This window comes from Cucurbita pepo, unplaced genomic scaffold (genome assembly GCF_057944985.1).
Source record: "Cucurbita pepo subsp. pepo isolate OVF unplaced genomic scaffold, ASM5794498v1 scafford_5, whole genome shotgun sequence".
In the NCBI taxonomy this organism is placed as follows: domain Eukaryota; kingdom Viridiplantae; phylum Streptophyta; class Magnoliopsida; order Cucurbitales; family Cucurbitaceae; genus Cucurbita; species Cucurbita pepo.
The window spans coordinates 425,372-450,020 of record NW_028257910.1 but is presented as its reverse complement, the minus strand read 5'-3'; the positions used below and the strand labels follow the sequence as shown (position 1 = coordinate 450,020).

Sequence of the window (24,649 nt, the reverse complement as noted above, 5' to 3'; positions counted from 1 at the left end):
ATAGATTGAAAATAGCTTCAGTTTAGTTTTTAGGAAAGAGAAGAAAGATAGTAGAAAATAGAATACCAAATGGCTTTTGTCAATGAGAGTAGTTTTTAGGAAAGAGAAGAAAAAAAAGATTGAAAATGGCTTCTGTTAATTGATAGTCATACTAGTAACGAGAAAACAGAATTGATTGAATATTATTTTATAATTGCATAGTCATTCGTATGAAAGAAAAAGAAGACAGAGAGAGGAGAAACAAAAGTGGTACAACAGCGAAAAGGAAAATGGAACAGGTGAGAAATTATTATTATCTGTAACAAGAGAATATAATATTATAACAAACCATAGTTGGATTGAAGGATTGAAGCACCATGAAATAATATTGACATGTTTTCAATTTAAGTTTTACTACCCAACCAAAATTTAGAAACAATGAAAACGTGGAATTCGATTTTTACTGAGACCGTTTTAGAGCTGTATTTCACATTGTTAGTTGGATTATTAATTAAAATGTGAAATGCTAACGAAAGGTGACAAACGGTTTGATATGAAGCGAACTCTAGCAACCTTTGGAGCAGCTCACGAGGAACGGGAGCTTACGTTAATTAAATTAGGGAATACTTCGGCTAAGGCCAACCAGGTAAGTGGTCTTACTACAGGATAGACTAAAAATTGTATGAGTTACGATGATGTATGAACTATGTCATACAATGCGGTATGTGAGTTATGATGATGTATGAGTTATGATGATGTGTGAGTTACGATACTTGATGATGTGCTCAGTATATATATATTTTGAAGAATGTCGTACTTGATATGTTTGATGTACTTTATAGCAATATGATGAGTATGATGATTGCGTGACGTTTACCTTAATATGATGATGTTTTCCATATTGAGCATGCTATATGATGATGAGTGCCATATTGCATCATGTCGTTAGATCGACATAGGACACAACCCTAAGAGCGTGAAAATGATATTAATATAAATATCTACGAGTATCTGTTACCTAGAGTAACAAAGAGATGAGACTAGAGGGTTGTGTCAGAAGAGACATTATGATGGATTTAGAGGGACTCATGCATATTGTATGTTCATAAGCATAGGGCTACTTCCCCTAGAGATGATGAGTGCGGACGCGCACCGTATGATGAGCGCGAATGCGCACAGGTGCGAACGCACACAGATGAGGTTGTTCATGAGGCGCATGACACTATGGGGTTCCGCTGACCTCCGGACGTCGCTACAGATTAGCTTGACCAGAGGGTCCAGGGGGTGTGCGAGCGCCCTGGGGATTCACACTCGCACGTGTGAGTCGTGTGTAGGGAAGTACTACACATCCAATTTGTCCGAGACTGGAGGCCACCCCTAAGATTATTAGAGATAGGTCCCTAAATCATGATTGCATGTGTTTGCATTTGCATGGCCCCTATAGCGGGGCCACTTACTGAGTATTCTTTGAAATACTCAGGCCGTGTGCCACATCATTTTTCAGGTAAAGGCAAGGCGCACTTGAACGGAGGACGGCGGCATCGCGAGCAGAGACTGTGGCACGTGCATAGGGTAGATTCATATTTAAATTTCTAGTCTTAGTTAGAATAGGTTGTTTTGTATTTCATTGTTTTAAATTATTTTGTATTTGTTTTTGTTTTCTCTAAATTTCAGTATTTCATATTTAAACACGTAAGACCATGGCTGTGTTTTCCAGAGAAGAGGTTGTTTTAAACGTTTTTTTGAAGTTTACGTTATCAATTCTGTTCATATAAGACTTATATTTCCGCATTATAGATGAGCATGAGACGTTAGTAGCGACTCTGAGTATGTGAAAATTTAGGGTCGTTACAACCTAGGATCAATTGAATATCATGGTAAATAAGTTGCTAGGATTCAAACCCAAAAGTGACTGTTATCTCCCATCACGCGGTGTGCGACAATGCCCCTATTCTTTTTTTCTGTGGGATGCCCTACACTATGTATCATGAGCAAGATGATGAGGATGGTCTCCTATTTCCCTTACTTAGATGAGATACATGCATCTGAATTTACAATCTGGATGAGATGATCGTGATAGCACCACTCATGTGTTTAAGGGAAGAGAACTAAAGATTACTTTAGAAAAAAGTTTTTAGGATCAGTAAGTGACAGGTAAGATTATAAGCTCTAAGTGCCAAGACCCTGAAGACACAATAAAAGATAACATCCTAGCTTAAGGTTGCCATTAAGAGCCTACAAGTAGGCTACTTATTGACTTTTTATTCACTCCATGTTTACATTTTTTTTTCAGGCTTGGAGTTGGTTGTGGATGGGAGCGAACTTTGGAGCGTGGTGATAAGACAATCATAATCTAAGCCCAACCATTGAAGTTTTTGTTGAATACAAAACCCTTGAATCAAAGAAATTAACTCTTCCTATACAAAATTTGGAACAGCCAAAAGATGAGGCTAAAAGTAGATTACTTCTTAAGATCAAAGATCTATAACCACGATTTGATACATTGTTCCAAGTTAAGTCACTCTACAATTGAACTTGATCAAGGCTTGATTGAATGACTCAGATGCAATCTACAGCAAGAACGACATGAAACTTAGAAATGACAAAGATGATGCTCAAAGTTCTAAGGATGAAAGTCCCAATTTGAGAGTTAAATTTCATTCATCAAAATCTGCCTTTTACATAATAATTTGTGGGTATTTATAGTCTTTCCACAAAACAAACTTTCAATTGTTCAAATGCCCACTAAATGGCCATTCCTTAATCGAATCAACTTGTATCACATGGATGGAGGCTGAATCGAGCCTATTCAATTTTGACGATGAAGATTGAATGCTTATTGAATAATTTTGGTCTTGGATCGTGTAATAGATCTAGCTGAAACACTTGGAACACTATGATACTTATCAGAGGGCCATAGACTAACCTTCATTTTAACTTAGTATATGTAACAGCCCAAGCTCACCGCTAGCAGATATTATCTCTTTAGGCTTTTCCTTTCAAATTTCCCCTTAAGTTCTTACGGTTTCCACACCCTTATAAAGAATGTTTTGTTTCCGTCTCCAACAAATGTTGGATCTCACAATCCGCCCTCCTTCCGGACCCATCATCCTCACTAGCACTCATTCCTCTCTTCAATCGATGTGGGAACTCACAATCACCCCCCTTTGAGGCCCAGCATCCTTGCTGATACTCGTTCCTCTCTCCAATCAATGTCGGATCTCAAAATCTACCCCTTTTCGTGGCCCAGCATCATCGCTGGCACTCGTTCCTCTCTCCAATCGATGTGGGATCTCACAATCCACCCCCTTTGGGGCCCAGCGTCGTCGCTAACACTCGTTCCTCTCTCCAATCGATGTGGGATCTCACAATCCACCCCTCTTTGAGTTTCAGCTTTCTCACTGGCATACCACCCAGTTTCTTACTCTGATACCATTTGTGACAATCCAATCCTCTTTGCGCTTTCCTTTTCAGACTTTCCCAAAAGGTTTTTAAAATGTGAGCGGCTAGGGAGAGGTTTTCACACCCCCCTCTTCAATGAATTTGAGATCTAACAATTCATCCTCCTTGGGAGCCCAATGTCCTTGCTAGCACTCTTTCCTCTCTCCAATATATGTGAGATCTCACAATTCACCCGTTCAGGGCCCAGCGATTGTACCACATTCACTCCCGAGTGAGGCAAGCAAATTTGGATTCGTGTCACCTACGGGCCAAGTAATGTATGCTCAAACCTCTGGCCCGATTTTGAGAAGAAGGTTTTAGAAAACAAGGGCAGATAGATCTTCGAAATAGATTTTGTAAGAAAATTTGAAATAAGGTTTTGGAAGCAATTTTATAGGCTATAAGCGAGAAAGGTAATACAATAGCTTAGATAGTATATTACTTCCGATAGGAAGAACTAACGATTAGTCACATCCCTCTGTAGTACATTTTTAGGCGATTTAGGTATGGCAGGCCTAGACATGATTTCGCCGAACAATCATACAAATTTTGGCTTAGTCGAGTTGACATTTAGTTGCATCCCCCTATAGTACATTTTGAGGCTATTGAGGTCTGGCCTGGATATAGTTTCGCCGAACAGTCATACAAAAGAAAATACAATAATACGATAATATAACAAGAAATCAAATAAAGAGTTGGCATTGCATGGACATGTGGCCATTCAGCTATACGCCTTGGACGAGCATGACCGTAACATCATCCCCCACCTAATTGGTTGACATTCTTGCAATGTTATAGGCTATAACCTAGAAAAGCAACACAAAGGCTTAGATAGCATATAACTTCGGGTAGTAAGAATTGACGATTATGTCCAATCCAATTGGATCGGTGAGGTCAGGTTCAAGTAAAGCAATTTAGGTCGGTTAACTAAAACCATCTTCTTCCTCACGATACCAACTACTCACCTACACTATGATTCTCCTTCAACCAGTCACTATACTCGCTCCACGAGCAATGATTGTGTAACACATGTCTGAGAAATTAGTGTTTTGCCCATTTTGCCCTCCATGCCTAATTAGGGTTCGGAGGACTAATGAGGAGGAAAGGAAAAAAAAAGTAAAAAAGAAAAAAAAAAAGAAAAAAAAAGAGGGTTTTAGATAAAAAGAAATAGTCATTCGATCCAATTATGAACTTGAGACCTCTCACACCCAAAGCAAGAATCATACTACCAAACCAAATGCCCACAGAGAAATTTGCAAAGCTAGAGGTTCTTCTAGAATCCTTGCAAAACGCTCACAGAGAAAGCTAACTTAACGGATTGATTTCAACCAAGAGCTGGTTAGAAGATGAATGACTCTTAGATCGAATTTGGAATCTATGATGGTCACTCTTAGATACCAAGACAATTCACTCCAGAATTAGCTTGATCAAAACTAATTCAATGAATCGGTTTAAACATCAAACCTAAAGCAATGTTTGAAAAAGAATAACACCAAAAGGTTATCAAGAAAACACAAAGGTTTTTTTTCTGTATTCAACAAAATCCATCATAACATAATATTACATGCCTTTAAATAGGCCCAAAAGATAACCCTAACAAAATAAAATTCAGCCACCAACTACTAATAAATGCTATTAAATACAAATTGAAGAAAATAAGGCATTAATAAATTATTCAACTACCAAAGGCAAGTCTTCTAATTACTTTCTATCAATTTCTTTTATGGGTAATTCAAGTACTAAACGCAAGTCTTCTAATTACTTTCCAATATCAGCCACTCCATTATTTTCTTGATTTGATTCTTGAATCTTCTTTGTATTGCTTCTTGTAATTGCTCGTTCGGGTACATGGAAGTGATAAGTTGTTGGATTCATATCATCCCCCCCTTTCTTTAAAAGGATTTTTCCTCAAATCAAATTCTTCGTTCTTTCCGGACAAGAACTGAATATTGTTTTTTTTTCTCACTTTTTTTTTTCTCACCTTTACCTTAGTTTCTTCTCTCCACTGTTGTTCTTCATATTCTTTTCTTTTCTTCTCTAATTTCAATTGGTCACAATGTACTTCATATGGAGACAACGGAAGTAAAGTAAATTTCTTCCCACACAAAGTAAAAGTATACTTGTTCATCAAACCATCAAATGTTACCTTTCTATCATATTGCCAAGGTCGGCCGAACAAGATGTCCCCCGCATGCATTGGTACGACATCACAAAGTACTTCATCTTTATATCTTCCAAGAGTAAAAGAAATAAGAGCTTGGGAGTTTACCTTAATTTCTTCATTGTTTGTCAACCATTGAAGTTTATACGGTTTTGGATGTGGATGGACAGAAAGTTGAAGTCTTTTTACAAGGAAGCTGCTTACCACATTTGTGCAACTTCTACTATCAATCACCAAGCTGCATGGGTTTCCTTTGATCAAACATCTTGTGTGGAACAAGTTTTCCCTTTGATCTTCAAATTTCTCTCCCTTGATTTGAACATTGAGTACCCTTCTTGTGATCAAAGATATGGAATTACCTTCTTCAACATACTCATCATCATATGCTGCGATTTCTTCCACAAGCTGTGAATCAAGTATACCATTCCTTATCACCATAACTTTTTCATTAACACACTCTTTGCTCATGTGTCCAAATCCTTTACACTTCCAACATTGAATAGAACTAGACTTCTCTTTTACCGTCTTTGAAGCTTCATTCATTTTACCATTGGAACTCTCAGCCTCCACTCTTTTAGCAGTCACAAACTTTTCTTTTAGTGACATCGAATCATTTCTATTCACAAAACTATCCTTGTTCCAAGTTTTAGAATTTGAAAATATGCTAGTTCGTGATGTGTACCTTTTTTAATGCTCTTTGTCTTCGTTCAATTGGTCTTCAATTTTGAGAGCATAATGATACATGTCTTCCAGATATGGTGGTGGATTTCTGTCAACAAGATGAATAATTTCTCGATTCAAACCTCCAAAGAATCTAGACATATCTTCTTCTTCTTCTCTAACATTTTCTCTTTCCATCATAGTTTCCATCTCTTGATAATATTCCGCCACAATTTTTGTTCCTTGCGTCAAACCTTGCAATTTAGTTTTCAAATTTCTTTCATAATGTTTTGGAACATACTTTTTTCTCATGGCTTCTTTAAGTTCTTCCCATGTCTCTATTGGATCCTCCTCTTTTCTTCTTCTCTCGGATTTGAGATGTTGGTACCAATCACCGACATGATTGGTAAATTCGGCAATAGCAAGTCTCATCTTCTTATTTTCACTATAGATGTTGCAATCAAACACATGCTCTATCTTTCTTTCCCACTGCAAGTATGCCTCAGAATCTGCCATTCCACAAAAGGGCGGGATTTTGAGTTTAACTCCCCCATCTTTATCTTCATGTACTCTTTCCATCCTTCTAGGTTGCATAATAGTTGCATGGTTATTTCTTCTTCTCCACCTACCATCAACTTGTCTTTCTTGTACTACTATACCTTCATCTTCTTGTAATGTTCGTTCTTGTCTTTGTTGTTGCGCCCTTCTTTCTTGTCTATCTTCCATCATCATTTCCATCATACCTTGAATTGCTTGAAGAATGGTTGTATTAAGATCTGGTATTGGTGGTACTTCTTCTCCATTATGTGACATTTTGTTATCAAGGGACCTCTCCACACTTCTCACAAAAATTTCACTTAGGGACACTCGTGTTTAACACTCAAAGGTAGGCTTTTGGTACTAGGTCTAGAATGTAAAGTCTGGTTTTTTTTTTCGATAATCTGAGAGAGAAAAAAAAACTTGATAGAAAAAAAAATAACAATAAAGATATTTCACCTCTAGAGCGGCCAACGAACGTCGACCAAATGCTCTGATACCAAATGATAAGCGCCTACAATGCTGGAATTTGCAAAGCTAGAGGTCCTTCTAGAATCTTTACAAAACGCTCACAGAGAAAGCTAACTTAACGGATTGATTTCAACCATGAGCTGGTTAGAAGATGAATGACTCTTAGATCGAACTTGGAATCTATGATGGTCACTCTTAGATACCAAGACAATTCACTCCAGAATTAGCTTGATCAAAACTAATTCAATTAATCAGTTTAAACATCAAACCTAAAGCAAGGTTTGAAAAAGAATAACATCAAAAGGTTATCAAGAAAACGCAAAGGTTTTTTCTGTATTCAACAAAATCCATCCTAACATGAATATTACATGCCTTCAAATAGGCCCAAAAGATAACCCTAACAAAATAATGTTAAGCCACCAACCACTAATAAATGCTATTAAATACAAATTGAAGAAAATAAGGCATTAATAAATTTCCTTAATTGGTAATTCAACTACTAAAGGCAAGTCTTCTAATTACTTTCCAATATCAGCCACTCCATTATTTTCTTGATTTGATTTTTGAATCTTCTTTGTATTGCTTCTTGTAATTGCTCGTTCGGGTACATGGGAGTGATCAGTTGTTGGATTCATATCAGATTGAATGTGTAATCACTATTTTATTAATAATGAAATCCATGTAAAAGTATTATTATCCTACCTTTTAACTCTAAACTTATGCAAAATTTGATTATTTAAAATTATGTTTATGGTCAGTAACCATAGAGGAGAAAAAAATCGTTGAAGTTATTCCATAATATAATTTTTAATTTGATAATTTCACTTTAATCATCAATCATGAATACATAAAGAAAATGTTGGAATTTAGATAGACGATGTGAATTGATATAAAAAAAAAATGGTAGTAAGAGGGTTGTCCCTTGCATCCTCAAGATATGCATATTTCACTATTACAACGCCCATATGAAATAGAATAAAATATAAAATAGGTCCCATCGAGATTTCAACTCGAGTTATTGGATTCAGAGTCCAATGTCCTAACCACTAGACCGTGGGACCACAAATATTTGTAAGAATTTGTGTGTAATAAATCTCTTAATTTCAAAAAATAAATAGTACCTTCATATACTTTCAGAACTTCAAAAATTACCGATGTGTCCTCGTTTTTCAGTTTTGTATTTGATAGGGTTTCAACACATTAAAATCAATTAATATATTAGGTGACGTTTAATTATCTACCATTCTTTTTTAGCCCTACGATAATAAATATGGTTAAAAAGTAGTGAAAGAAGTATTTTATTCACCTAATTTTCTACCATTCTTTTTCAGCCCATGAGAAGCATACCCACGGTAAGATACTTGCATTCACGTTGTCCCTTGCGTTTTTCTTCACCGTCAGCAAATTTACAATTTTTGAATACTGAGGTATAAAGATAGTCGAATTGTGTAGGTAGAAGACACTACAACGTCGTGGGAACATATGGCAAGCAAATAGGGACTCACCATAGTTGAGATATGAGCAGAAGAGCGACGGATAAATGGAGTCAAAAGGTGTCGAGAAGAAAGAGAAAGACAGACAGAAAGACGCGTGAATTGGGAGAAGAAGACAACGGGATAGGGTCAAATTTTGTTTGAATTCGGGCAACCCATCACTACAACCAACCCACGACCCATCATTCCTTTCGATTGGTGACCCATTTGCAAGAAGTTCAAGAAACGAGGCTCCAAACACCAGACAAGAGGTAAATAAACATCTTTGAGTTTTCTGAATAAATACTTGAGAGAATCGATTGGATTCTAATATATAACCTAAGTCAAGTATGAATTAATGGTACATGAAAGAAAAACATTAGAACAGTGAGTTAAAGGCCTAAATCAGATGTTTTGTTAAAAAGTTAAGTAACATTAAATTAACCCCTTAAACAAACTATGCTACTTACAAAATTTTAATACTTGGAATATTATTCTATGTTAAAGCTACGTATGAAATTTTGTAGCGATTGGATATACCTAAGATGGTAAATCGAGAGGAGGTGTAAAATGACCATAATGTCCTTCGCCCAAATCAAGTTACAAGTAAATTTTCACGCCCATGGAATCACATTAGATTTCCCTTTCATGTTTAGCTAAGTTAAAACTAATGAGTTTTGATGCTACTCCATGATATAATGTATAAGCCTATGTTAATTTATAAACCATGTTCCTAGAATATACTTAGGATCAATTGAATACAATGGTCAATAAGGTTGTTAGGATTCGTACCCAAAAGTGACCGTTATCTCCCACCACTTGTGTGCAACAATGCCCCTATTCCTCTTTTATGCCCTGCCCTTTGTATCATGAGTAGTATGATAGGGAGGGCCTCCTATTTCCCTCACTTAGATGAGATACACAACATCAGAATTTAATAGCAGGATGATATGATCATGATAACACCACTCATGTGTTTACGGGAAGAGGACTAAAGGTTACTTTATGGAAAAGTTTTTAGAATCCATAAGGGACATGTAAGAATATAAGCTCTAAGTGCCACGACCCTGATGACTCAATAAGAGATAACATCCTAACTTAAGGTTTCCATTAAGAGCCTACAAGTAGGCTATTTATTGACTTTTTATTCCCTGTTTACATTTATTTCAGTTAACTAGGAGTTGGTCGTGGATGGGAGCGAACTTTGGAGCGTGGGTGATAAGGCAACCCAATCCTCACCCCAACAATCCAAGCTTTTTTTTGAAGCAAAACCCTTGAATCAAAGAAATTACACATTCTTATACAAAACTCGGATCAACCAAGAGATAGTTAAAAGTAAATTACCTCTTAAGGTAAAAGATCTAGAAACAAGATTTGAAACCTTCTTCTAAATTGAGTCACTCCACAGTTGATCTTGATTAAGACTTGATTGAACGACTCGGATGCAATCTACCACAAGAATTGCATGAAACTTAGAAATGACAGAGATGATGCTCAAATTTTAAAGGGTGGAAGTCTTGTTTAGAACTTAATTTTATTCACAAAAATTCTCCTTTTTACCCCGTAAGTTCTCACCTTTTTGCTCTTGTAACTACAAGAAGTTAAGGAATTAAAATAATAAAGAAAGTGTATGCAAATAAATTATCAATGAATGCTATTTATAAAAACTTGATCGTGTGCAAATATTCACTTTTGATCAAATCTGCCTTGCTTGTGCTGCTTCACTCACAAAAATATTAGAAGGAATAACAAGTAAAACCAAAGGCGTAAATGGATTAAAATATTATAAGGAATAACAAGCAAAACCAAAAGCGTAAATGGATTAAACCCATAAACATCTTTCAAAGGAGAACAATGAATGGTACTATCAATTACTATATTATATGCAAACTTTACAAAACCATTAGTCCCAAGACTTATATTCTATTAACCACTTACTTTTGTTCATCATTTTACTCCAGATTAAAGATTAAGTTAGTACCACTTTCTTTTGTTCATCATTTTACTAAAGACTAAGTCAATAGGTAATAATATATCTAAAAATTCCATGTAATTGTTACTACTTCCGTAAAGACTAAGTCAGCAACCCTTCAAACTAAAATTTTTCTTGGAAAAGTTTTATAAAAAAGATGATGTAACGCCCGTTAGATTTAATATATATATATATATATATATATATATATATATATATATATATATATATGTATGTATTAAAATAAAAATAACAAAATAAAGAAAAGAAAACAAAAACTGACCACCTCCTTTAATCTCCCCGTCCATCCCCTAAAATACCTCCTTCATTGAGTATCAATAATTCAGCAAAAACAGAAATAGAAAGAAAATATTTTTATGGAGGAAAAAAATGCATATAATGGAGAGATGTTATACAATAATGGAGAGATGCTGAAGGAAAAGGAAGGCAGGTAATGGAGAGATGGTAGGCAGAGGAAGAGAGATGTCATTTGAAAAGGTTAGTGATTTCGATGTGAGTTAGAAATTTAGAAAATTATCTGTTGAATGATCTGAATTAGAAATTATCTATTTAGAGTCCATTAAAATTGGTCCACGAATAGATAGATAAGTAAGAGGGGAAGATAGGGAAAAGAAAGATCTGGAAGACATATTCAAATAAAAAAAACTAAGATTTGGATCGGTAAAACATATTCAAATAAGAAGAAAAAAAAATATCTATGCTAAAGTCCATTAAAATTGGTCCACGAATAGATAGATAAGTAAGAGGGGGAAAAGAAAGATCTGGAAGACATATTCAAATAAAAATAAAAAATTAAGATTTGGATCGGTAAAACATATTCAAATAAAAAAAAATTTTGGAAACCAGTATGATGAGAAGGAAGATAGGGAAAAGGAAGATCTGGTTTCAAATAATAAAAAAAAGAAAGATAGGGAAAAGAAAGATATGGAAGACATATTCAAATAAAAAAAAAATTGGAAAACAGGAGGAGAAGATTTGGCAAAGAGGATGAAAAGGAAGATCTGTAAAACATATTCAAATAAAAAAAGAGTAAGATTTGGGAACAGTAAAGCCAAAGAAAATTTGGGAATAGAATTAAACTTTTGAACATAATTAAATGATGTGAGTATTAAACAATTTAGATATTGGAGTAGATACATGGATACATGGAGAGAGAGAAAGAAGTAAACGATTTAGATATTCGAGTACATACATGGATACATGAAGAGAGAGAGAGAGAAAGATTAGATTTGGAAATAGTAAAGAGAAAAAAAAAATCTGGGAATAGAATTAAACTACTGGACATTAGATATCGGAGTAAAATTAAACCCAACTGCTTAAAAATTTATAAAATTAAACTCCTCCCCGTAAGTGATGGAAGTGATTAAAAGAATTAGATTTAAATGGCTTAAAATAATTAGATACGGAGGTAGATTGAAAGACACAAGAGAATTAGAGTTCAAAGAAAAAAAAAACAAAAGAGAGAAGATTTTAGGAGAGAAAAGAAAATTAGAACCGGTTGAATAATTAGATATGGAGGTAGAATTGAACAACATTAGAGTTCAAAGAAAAAGAAAACAAAAGAGAAGATTTTAGGAGAGAAAAAAAATTAGAACGAAGTTGAAAATGGCAAGTACTATTCATATGACAAGTACTGTTCATATGGCAAGTACCGTAAACAGAATTAAAATATAACATACCAGAGAAATAAGTGAGGGAAGAAAAATGGAAAATATGAGAAATTATTATATTTGTATCTATAGTATATAATATTAAAGGTTGAATTATACAAGCCACTTGAAATATTAATAATATTATATTGACATATTATTAATTTAAGTTTTAAGTTTTATTATCTTATATAATTTAGAAACAATGAAAACATGAAATTCGATTTTTATTGAGACCGTTTAGAGCCGTATTTCACATGGTTAGTTGGATTATAAATTAAAATGTGAAATACTAACGAGAGGTGACAGTTATAGACCATGAGACATTCCAAAAATTGAACTTAACAACCCTTAAGCTTAAGCATTTCATTTATTGAGGGGTCTCTAACCCCTTGATTTTTGCCTGTCTCCTTTAGAATCTATTTCAATTCTTCGTTCTGATCTAGTTTAGTTATTGAGACAATTGAAAAAGATTTTTACTTGTTGAGGGGATCCTTTGTCCTTGCCTTTAATCATTGGGTTTACCCCTCAAAACCGTATAAGAAGTTTTCTCCTCGTACCGGCTCGAGGAAATTACCTATTAAAATGTCACATTAATGGAAGTACAATTAAGAATTAAGGTCTTTTAATTCTACTTATCAACAAAAGAATTAAGAATCAGACTCTTAGACCTCTCGCACCAAATGCTAGAATCATACAACTAGACCAACAATATTCTTACCATTATTAGTTAATGTCTTGCTTTAAAGTATATTCTTACTATTATTATTTATCATATTCTTCTTTTATCCTTTCCATTTGCTTCAAACTTCTTTATTATTTTCTACTCTATAAATCATTATATTTTGCACTACTACCTCCAAACTCATATATTTGAATCAGAATCATTTTAGTGAAGGATTGTAATTCCTTATGCCATTTAATAGTGTTATTGAATGAAACTTTTCAAAGACATTTTTTAAAAGAAGACGTTCGAGACGCTCGTAAAGTTACATCTAATAAAGCAACTGCTTTGGAGGTTAGACCTCATAGTTTCACTTCATATGTTTTACACATTTTTTCACATCACTTTAGCATGGCCTATATTGAATGATCTTGTTATGTGATGGGAACTTTTTATATTGAAAAATGTTATTTGTTTTCATGTCACTTTGTTAAGATGCCAAACTATTCGAGAACTTGAGGGATTAATGTTTGATTTCTTACTTATTTGGCCCCTTTCATGTGGATATAAACCTCTAACAAATAGATAATATTTTTATAAACTTTTCGATTTATATTTTATAGTTTGAACTTTTAAAATATCTAATATATTGTTGCTTTAATATTTGTGTTAAGTTAATACTCACAAACATAAAATAAGTTCCACGAAATTTGAATTTGGGTTACTTGATTCAGAGTCCAATGTCCTAACCAACTAGACCATGAGACCACAAATGTTTATAAAATTTGTGTGTAATAAATCTTAGAACTTTAAAAAATAAATTGTATTTTCGTATACTTTCAAAACTTTGAAAATGATTAATGTGTCCCCATTTTTTTAGTTTTGTATTTGATAGGTTTCAACACATTAAAATCAATTAATTGATTAGATCACGTGTATAATTATTCTATCATTCTTTTTCAGCCCTACGATCAAAAATATGGTTAAAAAAGTTGTGAAATAAGTATTCCGATTATTGGATTTGGGACCCTATCATCTTTATTTCCGTCATTTATTTGATCTTTCAAATATTATTAATGAAGAAATGAATATTAATATAATCCATGTGGAGTATTCTTATCATACATTTTAGTTTTAAAAACATGCAAAATTTGATTATTCTAAAATTATTTATACTACTAGGTGTAATGACCATTGACAAGAGAAATAAATTTATGTAAAGTTTTCGTTTCTTGGTTTACCTGCTTATCCTTATCCAATGACCACCAAATTTCATATATAACTTCAACATGCTATAAGATGCTCAACATTAGAATTTCATAGGCAGAGGAGTTCATTTAGTGGGTTGTTTTAACGTTACTTAAATCTCGAGTAATTTGCTAAGTTTGTTTTTTGAGTTTTTCTTTCATATATCTTTAATTTATATTTGGTTTAGGGTTCATATGAAAACCCAAGCGATTACTACAAGTATTTCTTAAGAAAAGTTCAAGATGGCTACTTACCTCGTTGTCGACATTCAAGACTTCCGTTCTTGAGCTTCCAATATTCGAATTACCTCAAATTTTCTTCCATAGAATTCTGATTGGGTCTAGTTTCTAGAACAATAAATTTTTCATCATATTTGGTCTGTAAGGGAGTTAAAATTAGGAAAACTCAAGAAAAGGTAGGAAGTTTGAGCCTCTCATCTCTCACTTTTTAGCTCTTCCATAGATCGCACACATAATTGTCCTTGAGATAGCAGACTAACATGTCGACTTGGAGAAATCGTTCACAAAACCTATTGTTAACTGTTAAAACTATCTTTGCTAAATGAGGTCCCCACATCGAGATTCCATAATCCAATGTCGAAATGTAGGATAGATTGTCAGTTGATCCATCTGTGCTACAACTCTTTGCTCATCACTACTATCTTCACTTGCTTAAAATCTATCTGCACTCGTGGCTCTCTATTCATCATGGCCGACAAGTGTGTCGTCGTTCAGCTTAGGGCATCAATGACTATGTTTTCATTTGGGATGGTATTGGATGTCTATATCGTAGTCCTTCACCAGCTCTAGCCATCTTTTTTATCTCATGTTCAGTTCCTTTTGGGTGAAAAAACTACTTCAAGATCTTGTGGTCAATGTAGATATGAGTATTTTCTCCATACAAGTAGTGCCCACAGATTTTAAGTGCCAACACCATTGCAACCAACTGACACGAGGTATAGACAATCATCATTCTATGTGGCCTCAATACACATCCTAACCCTTTATTAGAAGCATCATTATAAATCACATATACTTCTGAGCTCTCCTGGACCGTGGGCACTAGAGCCAACGATAACCTCTATTTCATATCTTGAAAGCTGGCCTCATACGCATCATTCCATATAAACGAAACACCCTTCCCAGTCAACTACGTGAGCAGTGAAGCTATCTTAGCAAAATCTTGCACGAACTAGTATCCTACGAATTCCAGAAAACTGCATACTTCGGTGACTGTACTCAGACGAGCCCACTTAGTGACAGCTTCCACTATTGCGATCTCTACTCAAACCTCATCCTTCACACCACGTGTCCTAAGAATAGGTCATAACACAGCCAAAATTCACACTTGGAGAACTTGACAAACAACTTATTTCCCCCAAGATCGAGGACCTTCAGAAGATAAACCTTGTGTTCTTGATCTGTTTTCGAGGACACGAGGATGTCGTGTATGAACACGATGACACACGTGTCAAGAAATCCCTTGAATACCTAAATCATCAACTCCATGAATACCATGGGGGCGTTGGTGAGAACAAACGAACTAACCACAAACTCATAGTGATCCTACCTCGTTCGCAATGTTGTCATGGGTACATCTCCATCTCCCTCTCTAGTCTTAATTTGGTAGTATCGTAATTGAGATATATCTTGAAAAACATAGTCTGATTTCATAGTTGGTTTAAGCTGCTCTGTGAAACATGCCTCACGCGGTTTCCTTCAACTCTAAGGGCCATGGACACTAGGCCTTCGCCCAAAGTCCATAGCCCAACTTCCTACTTGGAATGGACAGGACGAAAACTACTCCAACAACCCTAACCAATGGGCTGAGCCATTCTCCAACTACATTGTTGCCCCCATATAGGTTATAAGCTCATATTACCAAGCTCCGCGATTTAATTAAGACAATGACTACTTTATAAAAACTACATCAAATTTTAAATCTTTTAATGTGGGATTGTTGTAGCGGAGAAATCTATCATATTTACATGTAAAATAGATAAATGCATTTATTCAGAACAAATGGCTTGCTCGATGTCCATAGTCCAAGCCACCAAAAATATATGTTAAAAAAAAAAGTGGACGTCAGGATGAGGATTGCAACAAAAAATATAAGAGGTTGAGGTTTATATTGGGCCTAGGAGAATCGACCTGCTATCCTTCCACCGACAAGAGCGAAAGGTTACGCTGCTCTGTGAAACTAGCCTCACGCAGTTTCCTTCAAAACTTTAAGGGCCATGGACACTAGCCCTTCGCCCAAAGCCCACAGCCCAACTCCCTAACTTGGAATGGACAGGCCAAAGAACAACCCCAGCAACCCAAACCAATGGGCTAAAGCCAACTTCCAACCACTTTGTTGCCCCTATATGGGTTACAAGCTCACATTACCAAGCTCAGCGATTTCCTTAAGACAATGACTACTTTATGAAGACTACATCCAATTTTAAATCTATCAATGTGGGATTGTTGTAGCACAGAAATGTATCATATTTAGAGGTAAAATAGATAAATGCATTTATTCAAAACAAATGGATGTCCATTGTCCAAGCTACCAAAAATATATGTAAAAAAAAAAAAAAAAAAAAAAAGTGGATGCCAAAAAGGTTACACTACTCTGTGAAACCAACCTCACGTAGTTCCTTCAACTCTAAGGGCCATGGACACCTAGGCCTTTGCTCAAAGTCCATAACCCAACTCCCTACTTGGAATGGAGTGGCCGAAGAACAACTCCAACAACAACCTTAACCAATTTGGGCTAAGCCAACCTCCAACCACTTTGTTGCCCCCGTATGGGTTACAAGCTCACATTACCAAGCTCGATGATTTCCTTAAGACAATGACTACTTTATGAAGACTACATCCAATTTTAAATCAATCAATGTGGGATTGTTGTAGGTGAGAAACCTATCATTCTCACCTCTCCGAACACTCTTAAGGTCTCAAATTTTAATATTTTTATGCAATTACAACATATTCATATTTACAAGAAAAATAGATTAATACATTGATTTAAAACAAATCCGTTGACAATTATAGACATTCAAATATTCCTATAAAAATTGAGCCAAAAAAAATTGGAAAGTTTTAAAGTTACATTTATGAAATTGGAAAAAAGTAGTTGGCAAGCTCGATGTCCTTAGTCCAAGCCACCAAAAATATATGTAAAAAAATTGGATGTCAGTCTGAGGACTATCCAGAGAGGTCTATATTGGGTCTAGGAGAATTAACCCGGTATCCTTCCACCGACAAGACCGGAAGGTTACACTCCTTTGTGACCATTGAGAATTTCATGAGAACCACTCGAAAAGTCGTTCAATTTTATGAAAAACTAAAGAGGTTCGGTTTTAGGGTTGATGTGGTCGGTTCAGTTCAACTGGCCACGTCATCGTCTCTTCCTCCCGCAAGGGAAGGACACGACTCATGGCGTTGCTCCTCCGTTTGAAAACGGAGTTCACCAGCTCATTCCAGAGCATTTCTCCCCTCGATTCCTTCATAAAACATAAAGATGAACTGTCAAGGAAGAGTCTGGGATAGATATCTCACCTGCTCGTGAACTACAACGTAAGTTAAAGACGTTCAAAGTCGGGGGAAACTCATTTTGTTGTCGGAGTAAACCTAGGAGGTGTTGTTATTAGTTACGACGATGCAGACACTGTCAGGCCACACCTCCTCACCAAAGATCCTCTTTACACCTTTCTTAAACTAAAGACATAATTCTTAGAGGTTGTTTGGGCGTGGTTGAGGCGAATTTTGAGTTCCTTCCCTCGGTCTACAATTTAACCTAGAACACGATTTTTCCGTTGGTCAGCTCAAACTAGGCCATCAAACATGTTCCATTTAATCCCCTCAAGCTCTTGGAAACATCAATTTTTTATTTTAAGTGCCGTCAATAAGAATTCGAATATCGTCCCCAAAACTTACCGATATCGAATTTCTTCGGTTACGCTTGTTCTTAAGGTTGTCTATCTTTGAGGCATTCTTCAAAAATGATCCTTAGTTGTGTAGAAATTAATTGGGAATGGATTTGTTCATCGAAAATGTATTCGAGATACGATAATTGTCGTCCTTGGCTGAGCATGACTATGTTAAGAGATATTTAACTATCTCTCACGTGCTTTTAGTACTCGAATCATGTTTAGTTTTTTTTTTTTTTTTTTTTTTGAAGTGAATGATTGTCCTTAAATTACATAAGGCACTGCCTAACTTTTTTCCTTCTATCGTTACTAGAATAGTGATCAATCATGGGTCCTTCTCGTTCAATGGGATTTTATTCTTAAGGATTGCACTACATTATTCATTCATTGCTAGATATTGAATTCCTCAAATTTCTTTCGTGTAGTAAAAATACCCTTCAAAAACTTAACGTACTTGCTACGTGGATGAAGAGTTCATTCCCTTCACAAATATATTCAAGACTTCATGTTGAATAGAGTAAGTTTGGAACCTAGACCAAGTAAGGGCCTAAGAAACGTTGAAAGAAGTACCTCAAGTAACTCTTACTCAAGATCTAAGATTCTTCTAAAATAATCTAAAGAATACACTACGAATAACTCATGTTTGTTACTATGTTCTGTAGAGCTTAAGAAGGTCAATGCATGCATGTTATCTAGGGTAATGTGTGAATGATGTATAGGATTGTGTCATAAGAATGATTTAAAGATTAAAATTATAGAAATCTCAAGCATTCTGTGTGTACATATATATTGGGTTACTTCTCTAATGATGATCATCATAACCCGCGTGACACTTAGGGGTATGCTGACCTACGGACGTCACTACAGACAACTAGCTTGACTATGATAGGTCCAGGGGAGGTGCAAATCGGGATCCACACTCGCATGTGTGGTTCGTGTGTAGGGAAGTACTACAAATCCAACTTGTCTAGATTGGAGGCCAGCCCTATGTGGTGTTAACAATAGGTCTCTAGATCATGAGTTGCATGTGTTTGTATTCTCGAACCTCAATAGTGGGGTCACTTATTGAGTATTTCTTAAAATACTCAAGCCGTGTGTTACTTCTATTTAAAGTAAAGGCAAGGCACCCTGCACGACTGACGATGACATCGCAAGTAGATACCATGACATGTGCATGAGATAGTGGTATTATTTTCTTAGTTTTAGGTTAGTACATGGTGTTTTTGCTTTTAATGTTTTACTTCATTTATTATTATTTTTTTATATTGTTTTAAAGATACTTTTCGAACATATAAGTCCATGATAGTGTTTTAAAACGAAGTTTTAAATGTTCAGTTTCACATAAGAGCTAGACTATGATTACGGTTGCGACTATAAGTTAGTAGAAATCTAGGGTCGTTGCATGACCCAAGACTCTAGTAGTAAAATATGAAAGATGACCTCAATGATTAACTTAAAAAAATTTAAGAGATTCTATGAACTCAAGAGTGGTGACAAATATAATGTCATTATTGATTCAGCTCATGAGAATGATTTGTTACACGAATAAGATATATTTACTTTAGGGTTATTGATTCTAAGCATGTCATGAATATGGAGTATTACCGGTATGCATTACCCTAAGGTTAGTTCATGAGATTATGGCAAGATTTGCTAGCCTAAGGATATGAAAGATAAGGATATGAAAGATATGAATAAAATAGGAAAATTATAACTCAAACTTTAAGACTTAATAATCTACCCAACACATAATTTTTTTTATTATATCTAGTTAAAATTCTTCCATTTTTAATTGAATAATTTTTATTAAAAAAAATGAGCAAATAATACTTTTAGGCAACAATATAATATAATATTCTACCAATTAATTTCTAAAACTTTAAAATTCTTAAAAAAAAAAGAAAAAAATTCTAACATTGGAGGCTAGAAATATATAATATAATCAACCATGGCAGATTAGGAACCATTTATATAAAAAATTTCTCTTCATTTTCTTGTTCTTTTTCCTTCTATCATGTTCTAATTCTTCTTTGTTGACTCCCTACAAAATAATTTTTTTTTTACATTTTTAAAAATGGGCCTACACATACCTCCCAAACTCATTCTTGATTAAAATTTAAAGTTCAATTATTATATTATTTTCGTTCAAATATTGATTTAAGAAAAACATACAAGGTTAGGTGTCGAAGTTCAGTTGGTTAGAGCGTTGCTCTTATGAGACGAAGGTCACGAGTTTGAACCTCGCCAAAACCAAAGAGTTAGAACCTCAAAAATTGTTAGTTTTCAAATTTTAGTCAAACTTTGAAGACGTTTATTTCTTTCCATAGTTAACAAAATAGAATGAAATTAAGTTTTTTGCATGATTATTAATACTCTTCAACTTCGATGAAAGTAGTAAAGTGAATCGAGTCACGACCTGATTATTTAGAATGCTTGAAGCACGGATTGTGACTGGAGTTGACTCAGTGGATATAGAATAACGGTAAAAAATTTCACAATACAAAACAAGAAGTATTTAAAACATAATATACATATATATTTACACTATATCAAAATAGAGCTCACATAAGTAGTTTTAAATACAAAATATGGAACAGAGAAAACAGCAAAAACAAAAAGAAGGTTAGAGGTTACTGTGAGGCTTGTCTATGTCATCTCTTCCAGAGTCCGCCCCCATCCTTGACTAGCTTCTTGTATCGAAAAAATATTAAAAACATGGAGTGAGTATAAAGACTCGATAAGTTATTTACTTATCAACTTTTAATCATGTCCTTAGTATGCTAGGGTACCACACTATTTTAAGACTTGTTCTTATTCTTGTCGTAAGAACTTAGGCCCCTAGGTTCTATACTTGAGTTCTAAGTTGTTGTCATGATCTAGCCAAAGGACTTTGGTCTTATATTCGGAGGTCTTAAACTTGTTTCTGATCTAAAGGCTCTTGGTTCTTTAATTCTTTTTCTATTCCCTAAAACTCCCTTAAGATTTATAGTACAAGCCATGAACCTAACAACCTATGTCCAAGGGTTCATTTATTCAAAGTAACCATGAACCTAACAACCTATGTCCAAGGGTTCATTTATTCAAAGTAACACAATCTGTACTTATGTCCAAAATTTCTTGCATTCTAAGTGATGTAGGTTCAACATACATCCAAGGTTTCATGTATTGTCTCCTATACAGTCTGAAAGCTATGCCCAATGCTTCTTACAAGTGGTGAAATCTGTCTCCAAGGCTTCTTACTTTTAAAGCGATGCAGTTTGAAAACCTATGCCCAAGGCTTCTCACGTTCCAAGTGACATAGTCTGAATACCTACACCCTGTTAGAAATCACGATCCTCCATAATGGTATGGAATTGTTAACTTTTGGCATAAAATCTCATGGACTTGCTTTTGGTTTCTCCAAGAGGACTTATACCAATGGAGATGTATTTCTTATTTATAAATCCATGATCATCCTCTAGATTAGCCAATGTGAGACTTCCTCCCAAAAATCTTCAATAATTCTCCCATCGATCAAAGTACACCATAGAATCTCCTTTGTTGATGCCTATGGAATCCTTGAATAACCTCCCCTTAATCGAGGCTCAACTCATTCTCTAGAGCCCTCAAACTAAGTACACCCTTTGTTCGAAAATTGAGTCACTTTTGACTACACTTTCGAGGCTCACAATTTCTTTGTTCGACACTTAAGAATTCTATTGACATTGCTAAATTAAGGGCATGACTCTGATACCATGTTAGAAATCACGACCCTCCACAGTGGTATGATATTGTCCACTTTGAGCAAAAGCTTTTATAGTTTTGCTTTTGGTTTCCCCAACATAACAATGGAGATGTATTTCTTAACTCATGATCATTCCCTTAATTAGCCAATGTGGGACTCCCTCCCAACAATCCTTAACACGCCCAATGTTTCATATATTCCAAGCGGCGTAATCTGAAACCTGAATCCAAGACTTCTTATGTTCCAAGTGATGTAGTCTGAAGACCTACAAACAAAGATTATGTTCCAAGCGGTGTAGTAATGGTCATGAACATATTGTACCAGGGGAGTTTTAGGAGTTTCTTGAGTTTCTTAGTTTGAGAACCTTGATCCTCAATTCTTGAGTTGTACCTCGTATTCTTCTTGTCTTAATTGATATAGCGCTTGTGTTGGTCTTTTACTTGGTTCTTGTCCTTACAGCATTCTCTTAGTTTCTTGGGTCTTTTAGTTCTTATTATTGATGCACAAGTCATATCTTAAACTACTCATAAATCATGAACTCAGAATAGTAACATGCATGAATCATTCAAAGTATCATAAAGTCCTAACATGTTTCTTAAAAATTCTAGAAAGGTCTTTAATTTTGGTTATGAGTCATTATGGCTATTCCTTTAAGCCTTAACTTATATCCCTAACTTTGTTTAATTTATAAAATTTATCAAAAACAGCTTGATACATTGAACGTGTCCTTATAACCTTATAAATAGACCTCTTAAGCCATTTGTAGAATTTTTGAGCCTTGAAATATCTTAAAGTAATTAGGGATACTTTAGTCATTTAATCACTAAGCCCTATTGTAAAATTTTATGACACTTAGTCATTTGGTTCTTGAACTAAGGTAAATCATGTAGGAGTATTTTGGTCATTTTGCACTATTTCTTGGTTTGGCTACTTATCCTTATTCATTGGCCACAAAACTTTATGTACATCCTTAATATTTCATAAAATGCTTAGTTTGGGCTCTTAACTAATGGTTCTTAGTATTTTTGTTTCATATTCCCATAATCTATACTTAACTCAAATTTCATGCTAAAATTCAAATGATTCGTACAAGTATTTCTTAAGAAAAGTTCAAGACTGGCTACTTACCTCATCGTCGTTGTTCGGGACCTCCGTTCTCAAGTTTCTAATGGAATCACTAAGAAAAATTAAAGGAGGGTTTCATGCAATTCATCAAATATATCGTGTAGTCTAGAAATAGGGTGTTGATATTTTACCATGATTATATTGATGGCTCTACAATCCATACATATGCGCCAAGTTTCATCTTTCTTTGGCACCAATAAGATTGAAACAGAACATGGACTCAAACTTACTTGTATATACTCTTTTTCCATGAGCTCCTCCACTTGTCATGAATTTCTTTAGTCTCAATTGGATTGACTCTGTAAGCTGGCCTATTAGGAATGATAACCCTACATTCGATAACCCTACATTCAATTACCTGGAGCTAATGTAATGTCAATCATGTAAACAATCACACATACTCAATGGGGTGATATCATTCATCAAGCTTCCAGAGCGTAGATACACAAATTCTCATTCGCTTTTCAACGAGGTTGTTACAAATCCATACAGTTCTTACAACGTATCATATACTACTAAATAGGGTTAGACTGCATACTAGGATGTGGTGAGGCATGTGGTCGAGCTGAGTCTTAGAGGTGTACCCATCTATATCCTAAAAAAGCCTATAAAATCCTACTAAATAGCGTTAGACTGCATACTAGGATGTGGTGAGGCATGTGGTCGAGGTGAGTCTTAGAGGTGTACCCATCTATATCCTAAAAAAGCCTATAAAATCCAAAACCCAACTACTCTTATACTAATATGTCACGATCCAAATTTCAAGGTTTCAAAAAAAGAATCCTACTAAAAAGACAAACGCCAAAAAAATGTAAAATAAAAGACGAAAATGATAAAATTTAAATAAAAAGAAGGACAAGAACAAAAAAAAAATTTAATATAAAGTAAAATTTGACTATTGTCCAATTTATTACAAACGGAAAAATGAATTCAGGATATGAATACAAATAGAAATACAAAAGTCCTGAAATACAATGAAGAGATTGACGCTACATAATGATCCCCTTTGTGACCCCACAACTCTCAAACGCTCCTCTACCTCAACTGGCAGCCTATAGACACCTGACAAAGAAAGGGAAAAAGGGTGAATATATAAATATACACCGTAAGCAATCTACTTATAGGCTCTTACTGTATTGTTGACATAGCAGGAGACCACAAATTTTACTCTAGGTTCTAGGTGTATTGCTCTTGTTGTGCATAGTCTTGGGTAGATAGCTTAGCATACGCGCGATAACTGGTATCTAATATAGCTGGCGAACTCTCTCTATCATGTGGGGATAACATGGTGAGTGATATGCTACTCATCAGGTGGAGATAGCATAGTGAGTGCTATCATTCTCATCATCCATGGGAGGTTGCGAGCGAATCCAACATGCCATGTAGTCGTTAAATGTCAGGAGCTCTACCTCATGTATGTGCTAGTTCCTTAGACTACCAACATGATCAACATCTTCTCACAGGATGGATCCACCTTGCGGGGTAATTACTGACTACCTGCATGATCAACGCCCTCCTATAGGGCGAATCCACTATGTCGGATAATCCAACAAACTATCATGTTACACGTGCTTAACCAATCTCATGTCTAGCTGAATGGTACCAACTGAAG

At 35.0% G+C, this 24,649-nt stretch overlaps 1 non-coding gene across 1 annotated transcript; it reads right to left on the bottom strand.

The window, feature by feature from the left end:
• Nucleotides 1–16,377: 16,377 nt before the first annotated feature.
• On the bottom strand, nucleotides 16,378–16,672 carry LOC147786214 (signal recognition particle RNA). The gene has a single exon (XR_015414809.1).
• Nucleotides 16,673–24,649: the final 7,977 nt, after the last annotated feature.